This window comes from Schistocerca serialis, chromosome 8 (genome assembly GCF_023864345.2).
Source record: "Schistocerca serialis cubense isolate TAMUIC-IGC-003099 chromosome 8, iqSchSeri2.2, whole genome shotgun sequence".
Lineage (NCBI taxonomy): Eukaryota > Metazoa > Arthropoda > Insecta > Orthoptera > Acrididae > Schistocerca > Schistocerca serialis.
This window is the reverse complement of record NC_064645.1, coordinates 243,927,230-243,935,188: the sequence shown is the minus strand read 5'-3', so window position 1 is coordinate 243,935,188 and position 7,959 is coordinate 243,927,230. Positions and strand designations below refer to the sequence as shown.

The 7,959-nt window shown below is 36.8% G+C and overlaps 1 long non-coding RNA gene across 1 annotated transcript; it reads right to left on the bottom strand.

Annotated features, from left to right (window-relative positions):
• Positions 1 to 3,276: 3,276 nt before the first annotated feature.
• LOC126416069 (uncharacterized) lies at positions 3,277 to 3,810 on the bottom strand. Its single transcript, XR_007575408.1, has 3 exons — positions 3,724 to 3,810; positions 3,543 to 3,599; positions 3,277 to 3,473 (listed from the first exon to the last, which is right to left on the bottom strand). It is a non-coding gene; the product is annotated as an uncharacterized LOC126416069 (long non-coding RNA).
• Positions 3,811 to 7,959: the final 4,149 nt, after the last annotated feature.

Genomic DNA, 7,959 nt, shown 5'->3' with positions numbered 1-7,959 from the left:
ATCCCATGCACCATGATCGCATATTTGTACATCAATATGGTGATTTGATCTGTTGTGCTGCCATTCATGAACTGTATTCCAGGGGGGTGTCTTCTAATACTCCAGGGGTGTCTTCTAACAGGATAAAGCTGCAACATGTTCTCCAAAATGTTCACATGTTGCTTTCAATCACCAGATCTGTGTCCATTCGAGCACATATGGGACATCATCAGACAAATTGACTTCTGGCACCTGTTCAATACAGTGCATGCACATTTGTATGCTTGCATTCAACATTCTGTCCATTACACTGGTTATTAATGTACCAGCATTTCATATTTTCAGTGACTTATCTCACACTAACATTAACCTGTGATCTTCCATCTGTCACCTAGACAAATGTATTCTCAAAATTTCACTATTCTACATTAATCAGCGTATTTTAGATGACCCCAATAGTAGTAATTCAAAGTTAATGTGCAGGTCATTGGAACCAGTGCTGCCCATCTATCCATCTGCCATAGTACATATTCATTGCGTCTCAAACAGTGTGTTGCTGGAGATCCATCTTCTATAAACCACATGCATCGTATTATGTGCAGAGGCACATCCTGCAGCTTGAAAGTGATAGCATCCAAGTGGATGATCTGTAGGACAGATGAGGGTACCATAAGGTAGTATTGACGTTACACTTGATAACAAAGCATGACTGAACAAAAATCAAGATTGTTTCACAGTTTTTGTTGACCTAGAAAAAGCATGTCAAAGTAAAGTGGAGCAATGTCTCGAAACACCTCAAAAATAAAAAGAAGTATATGCTATAGGCAAAGACAGACAAATACAGAAGTATACAGATTTCAAATATACAAGGCAGTTTTTCAGTCTTCCACCTCTACTGGCCAGCCTGTACATCAAAGAAACAATGAATGACAGGAAAAAATTTCAGAAGTGGATTAAAATTCAAGGTGAAAGGATTTCAATAAGATTTGTTGTTGGCATTACTATCTTTCTGTCCTACCCTGTGTAGGTAGTACAAAGTTTATGATAGCTTTCACTAATGGTTACTGTGGTAGATGATGGCAGACCTCACAAAGTGAATGGCTAGGCCAAAGCAAAGACCAGAGAGTAGTAGAAGTCATCAAAATCATGAGTAAAAGAGTCCAGGGAATGATTCAAAGGCAGTGTCAGTCACTCTACTATCAATCAGCATTTACATCTACAAATCACACTTAAGTGCCTGGTAGAGGGTTCATTGAACCACCTTCACACTAATTCTCTATTATTCCAATCTCAAATAGCGCACAGAAAGAAGGAACACCTATATCTTTCTGTGCGATGTTTAATTTCCCTTATTTTATTCTGACAATCGTTTCTCCCTATGTAGGTGGGCATCAACAAAATATTTTTCACATTCAGAGGAAACAGTTGGTGATTCAAATTTTTGGAGAAGATTTCACTACAATGAAAAACATCTGTGTTTTAATTATTTCCATCCCAAATCTTGTATCATGTCCATGACACGCTCTCCCCTATTTGTGTATAATAAAAAATGTGCTGTTCTCCTTTGAACTTTCTCAGTGTACTCTGTTAGTCCTATTTGGTAAGGATCCCACATTGTGCTGCAGTACTCCAAAAGAGGATGAAGAAGCTTAGTGTAGGCAGTCTTTGTAGCATATCTGTTGCATCTTATAAGTGTTCTGCCAATAAAACGGTCTTTGGTTTACTTTTGCACAACATTTTCTATGTGTTCTTCCCAATTTGAGTTGTTCGTAATTGTAATTCTTAGCTAGTTAGTTGAATTTATGGCCTTCAGATTTGATTGGTTTATCATGTAACTGAAGTTTAATGGATCCCTTTTAACTCTCATGTGGATGACCTCACACCTTTCACTATTTAGGGCCAATTGCCAGTTTTTGCACCATATAGATATCTTATCTAAATCATTTTGCAATTGGTTTTTATCTTCTTCTGATGACTTAACTACACAGTAGACAACATCATATGCAAACAACGTAAGACACCTGTTCAGATTTTCTTCTAAATTGTTTACAAAGATTAGGAACAGCAGAAGTTCTACAACACTAGTTTGGGAAACACCAGATCATTTCTGTTTTGCTCGACGACTTTCTGTCAGTTACTATGAACTGTGACCTCTTTGCAGTCATAAAACTGAGATGATATTCCATAAGCACACAATATGATTACAAGCCAATTGTGAGGTATGGTGTCAAAAGGGGTCTGGAAACCTAGAAATACGGAATCAGTTTGCTTGGCGACAGCACTCAATCACAACAATGACTTTCTAAATCCCTGCTGACTACAGATCAATAGACCATTCTCTTCAAGGTAATTCATACTGTACGAATAAATATATGTTCCAAGATCATGCTGCATATCGACATTAATGATATGGGCCTGTAATTTAGTGGGTTACTCATATTGCCTTTCTTAAATATTGGAGTGATCTGTGCAGCTTTCCAGTCTTTAGGTGTGGATCTTTCATTGAGTGAGTGAGCAGTTGTATATGATTGTTAAGTATGGAGTTACTGCATCAGCATACTCTGAAAGGAAACTGATTGGTAAGCAATCTGGACCAGAAGACTTAATTTTATTAAGTGATTTATGTTGCTTCACTGCTCCGAGGATATCTATTTCTAAGTTACTCATGTTGGCAATTGTTCTGGTTTTGAATTCTGGAATATTTACTTTGACTTCTTTGGTGAAGGAATTTTGGAAGGCTGTATTTAGTAACTCTGGTTTAGTATTCTGTGCTTAGTAATTCCATTGCTTTTGTACAGAGAAGGGATTGACTGTGTCTTGTTGCTAGCATATTTTATGTGTATATACAATGGTGCATATCAAAGGCTTCAGAGAATTGCAAGAAACTTAGGGCAAAATGTGGAGCCACAGTATTTACTGGTATGCTTGTGTCAGGGGACAGGCCCATATGACATGCCCACGGTGGCAGGACCCTCCAAGTGATCGGACTGTGACCATGCTACGAAGCCTGAGTCTCTCCTTCAAATTGATACTCAGGCTGGGCAAAGAAACCAAATCACTGGTACTGTAGCATCTAAAATCATCCTCTGTGAAGATTTACAGGACCAATTATATCTAATGAATAGTCTGATGATCACAGAATATGGATTGGAAGTAAACTAAAGAATGTTGAAAGTATTGTACAGCACCAAAAAAGTATTGAACAGCACCAGAAATGAGTTTTATCAACCAATGTAACATCAAAATTCAGGACCATGTATTAGACAAAGTGAAGGAATTCTGTTACCTTGGGCCAGCTGCTGTGGCCGAGCAGTTCTAGGTACTTCAGTCCGGAACCACACGGCTGCTACGGTCGCAGGTTTGAATCCTGCCTGATGCATGGATGTGTGTGACGTCCTTAGGTTAGTTAGGTTTACGTAGTTCTAAGTCTAGGGGACTGATGACCTCCAATGTTGAGTCCCTTAGTGCTTACAGCCATTTGAACCATTTGTTACCTTGGAAGCAAAATAATGCCTGATGGGTGAGGCAAGGAGAACATTAGAAGTAGATCTAATTTTACTCACCAGTTGCTATTGACCTCAGCCAAGTTCACTTCAAGAGCTTTCTGGTTGCATGACTGCCTGAAAATACACTACTATATTTATCATATAGCATATTTGATCTTATATAACTGATACTTTTACTTCATTTAAAAGATCTGAAAGTACTTCAAGTTTGAATGAAACTGGTTATCATTGTATATACCACTGCAACAATAGATTGTGTGGCAGTGCAGACCAATCCGTCTTTATGTTAACATCAAAAGAACTCATCTTGGCAAGTTCTTCAGAAGTATGGACTGCCCTGAAGTGACATACGATGTTCGTCAGCTGAGAAAAGCAGTAAACAACTAACTAGTAGCACTCTGTGTGTAAACAGAGTGCATAAGAGTTATTTCACTGTCTTATACATGTAAACCGAGTTAATTTCATTAGATCTGACTGTAATTACTAAACAAAGAAAAATCCTTGCATAAAATATGTATTCTTTATTGTCAGTGTGAATTAATTTGTGAATTAATTAAAGATGGCGGCGAGTTTACACGTAGTTTCAAATCGCTCGGTAATTTGTGATCGTATTTCGTCAGTGAAGTGTACCATATGCCATAAAATTGTGTTAAATGGATTAAGAATCTGTGCGTTCAATCACAAGTGGTGCCATACCCATTGTTTCTCACGATCGGAAGTTCTAAATAAGTGCGACTGCGGTATAGAGTGCAACGGGCGGGACATTGCCAGTGAAATGCACAGGGCAGGTTTGCAAGTGAATGTAGAGAGCGAACTTAGGAAAGAACTCGATTATATTATAAAATACGCAAAAACGCTTGAAAACTTGGTAATAAGTGTGAGAAATTCCTCAAAATCTAGCCTACAAGAGGTCTCAAATACCAGTCAAATAAGCAGCACACGACCAAAAACAAAAACAGCGGGACTTACTTTAAAACTAAGTAATAGGTTTAGTGTGCTTGAAAATAGCACAGAGGAGAAAGAACAATCAAATTGTACCATCATCCACACGGACAGTTCTGTGATCAACGCTAAATTGTGCTCACAAAACAAAACAAATCGGCCTGCTATTTGTAAACAAAACAAAAAACTCACGTTGGAAAATAGACATGAAATCCTTATTCTAGCAGACAGCCATGGAAGAGGTGTAGCCGAAATTATGAGTTCTAAGAAAACAGGATTCAAGGTAACTGGCGTAATCAAACCAGGAGCGCCACTATGTGAAGTTTTAAATAGCTGTAATCAATCTATGACGAATGGCAGCACATGTGTGATAATTGGAGGCGCCAACGATGTATACCACAATGAAACTAGACGTGCTACAACAGTTTTAAAGCAAGTAATTTGTAAAATGCCTGAAGTGAAATTTTTTGTTGTCAGTATCCCTCATAGGTATGATCTCATGGTAAACTCTTGCGTGAATACTGAGATTATTACCGCCAACAGAATTTTCGCTAAGATATGTCGAGGTTATCCTAATGCTACATACGTTGGGATAAATAGTGATTGCAGAGAGCATTTTACAGAGCATGGACTTCACAGAAACATGAAAGGGAAAGAAGCCATGAATGCTGAAATATCGAATGCTATTAAAGACTCTAAAGTAGAACGAAACATTATTACACTGTCTGAAAACGGGCTTATTAAAGTATCAACATTAGTGGAAACAGGAAGAGCTGATGTCCCACAATCATTGGTAGCAACAGAAGATTCTTTGACGTTAGAAGAAGCAAAAAAATCTGAAGTGTCGTCCAGTACAGCAGCCACATCAGCCAAATTGTCAGTAGTGTCGAAATCATCAAAAACAGCTGAACCATTATCATCAGCAGTAGATGTACCACCCTCCCCAGCAGGTTCAAAATCAAGTCCAGAATCTGTGACTAGTCCATCAATCAGAAGAACAGAGGCAAGAACAGTGGTACAAAATGCCACTCAGATATCATCAACAGAAGAAAAATCAACACCATCGGAGCATCATTTATCAGCTTCATACGCAGCTTCAGCGTCCACAGTAACGTCAGTGCCAACTGTAGTTCAAGATTTAAACGAAAATACAGTTTCAGCAAAAGTTCCAGCATCAATTGGAACATCACTTACAAAACCAGACTCAGCATCAAATCTGGCAGCATCTCCAACATCCACTTAATCATCAGCTTCAGAAACACCTCCAGCATCCACTGAAACAGCAGCTACAACTACAGATACAACAAGTATGGTGACACGTCCAGGGGTAAGAAATACAAGGAGCAGGAAACGTGTAATTCTTAAGGATTTTTGGTACCCAGCCTCAGCAAGGAACAGCCAGTAACATTGGGAAACATGAGTACAAACTCCTCTCAATCTAATGTCAATAATTTAAAAATAATGAGCCTTAACATACAATGCATTAAAAATAAAATATTAGAACTTGAGATTGCAGCCAGTGAAGCTAGTATAGATTGTATTTGCATTCAAGAACATTGGTGCATGAGTTATGAACTAGAAAATATTTGCATTTCTCCATACAAATTAGTAAGCCATTTTTGCAGGAAGGAAACAAGACATGGTGGTGTTTGCATTTATGTAAAACCTGGAGTAAAGGTTAAAAATATAACTGTAACTGAATCCTTGAATGAGGAAAAACATTTTGAGGCTGCAGCAATACAGTTGAATATGCAAAAGAGTAAATTAATAATAATGTCAGTGTACAGATCACCATGTGGTGATCCTGAAATTTTTAGAAATAAGTTAGAGGCATTGCTCAAAATATTACATCATAAAAAATCAACAATAATTACAAGTGGAGATTTTAATGTCAACTTATTGACTGAAGGTGCATCCAAAGATCAGTTCCTGAATGTTTTACAAAGCTTCAATTTGTATCCACATATAACTAACCCTACAAGAATAACAAACTCTTCAAAAAGTCTTATAGATAATATCTTCACAAATATAGATGCCACAGATATAGATGTAATAAATGTTGAACTAGGAATATCTGATCACAATGCACTTATCCTTAAATTTTCCATAGCCCCTGTGACCAAAAATAGTTCATACCAAATGTACAAAAGAACCTTCTCCACAAATAGTTGCAGTCACTTCATAAATACACTGACTAACCAATCATGGGCAGAAGTACTGTTACAAACTAGCACAAACACTGCATATAATGTTTTTTCTTCCCTGTTTATGTTGAATTTTGAAATGTGTTTTCCTAAGAAACTTGTCAAAACAAACACATTTGGGCATACACATGCTAACTCCTGGATCACAACAGGTATTAGAAATTCCTCCAGGACCATGAAAATGCTTAACTATAGACTGAAAAGTTGGACTGACCCCAAGTTTAAAGAATATGTAACAAATTACAAAAAAATATATAGAAAAGTAATTACAAAAGCAAAATTACTAAGCAATGATAAATTAATAAGAAAATCAGGCAATAAATCAAAAACTATTTGGGAAATTGTGAAAAGGGAAACAGGTAAGGGCCTCGAGGATCAGGAAATAGTACTAAAAAATAGTGAAAATATTGAATTAAAAGATGAAACTCTGGCAAATTACATTAATAATTACTTTTTAAGTGTACCAGTGTCATTAAGTAAAAACTTTACCAAACATGAGAAATTAACAGCCCCAAAAGTAGACAGTACTATGTTGTTAACTCCCACAAATGATAATGAAATATTAAAGGTGATAAAGAGTCTAAAATCAAAAATGTCTGCAGGTGTGGATGAAGTGCCTGTGTCAATAATAAAAAAAGTTGCCAAACAAATTATAAAGCCCCTGGTACATATTGCCAATTTGTCTTTCAGTGAAGGTGTTTTTCCTGAGAGGTTGAAAATCTCTAAGGTTAGACCTCTGTTTAAAAAAGGAGATCCATACAAGGTAGAAAATTATAGACCAATATCCCTTCTCCAATCATTTTCAAAAATTCTAGAGAAATTAATGAAAACCAGACTCATAAATTGAATGAAAACTTTACGAACAAAAAGTCAGAAGTTGAAAATATTTTTAATAATCATTTTCTAAATGTGGATATAGTAGGATCCAGGTGTTCATTAGAAGATGCTAGGCTGTTAATGGAAGAGGCCATACCTATGCAATTTGATACAATTGAGATCTCACCCACTTCTCCCTCTGAAATTAGGAAAATAATAAACTTGCTTAAAAGCAAAAACTCACATGGAATTGATGGCATTTCCAGCAAAATACTAAAAGCTTGTTCTCAACAGATAAGTAAGATTCTCAGCCACCTGTGTAATAGCTCTCTAGAACAGGGCATTTTCCCTGATAGACTTAAATATGCTATTGTTATACCTTTGCATAAAAAGGGGGATAGATCTGATGTCAACAATTACCGTCCAATCTCCCTTCTAACAGCTTTATCCAAAATTTTTGAGAAAGTAATGTATTCAAGAGTAGCTTCACATATCTGTAAAAATGAAGTACT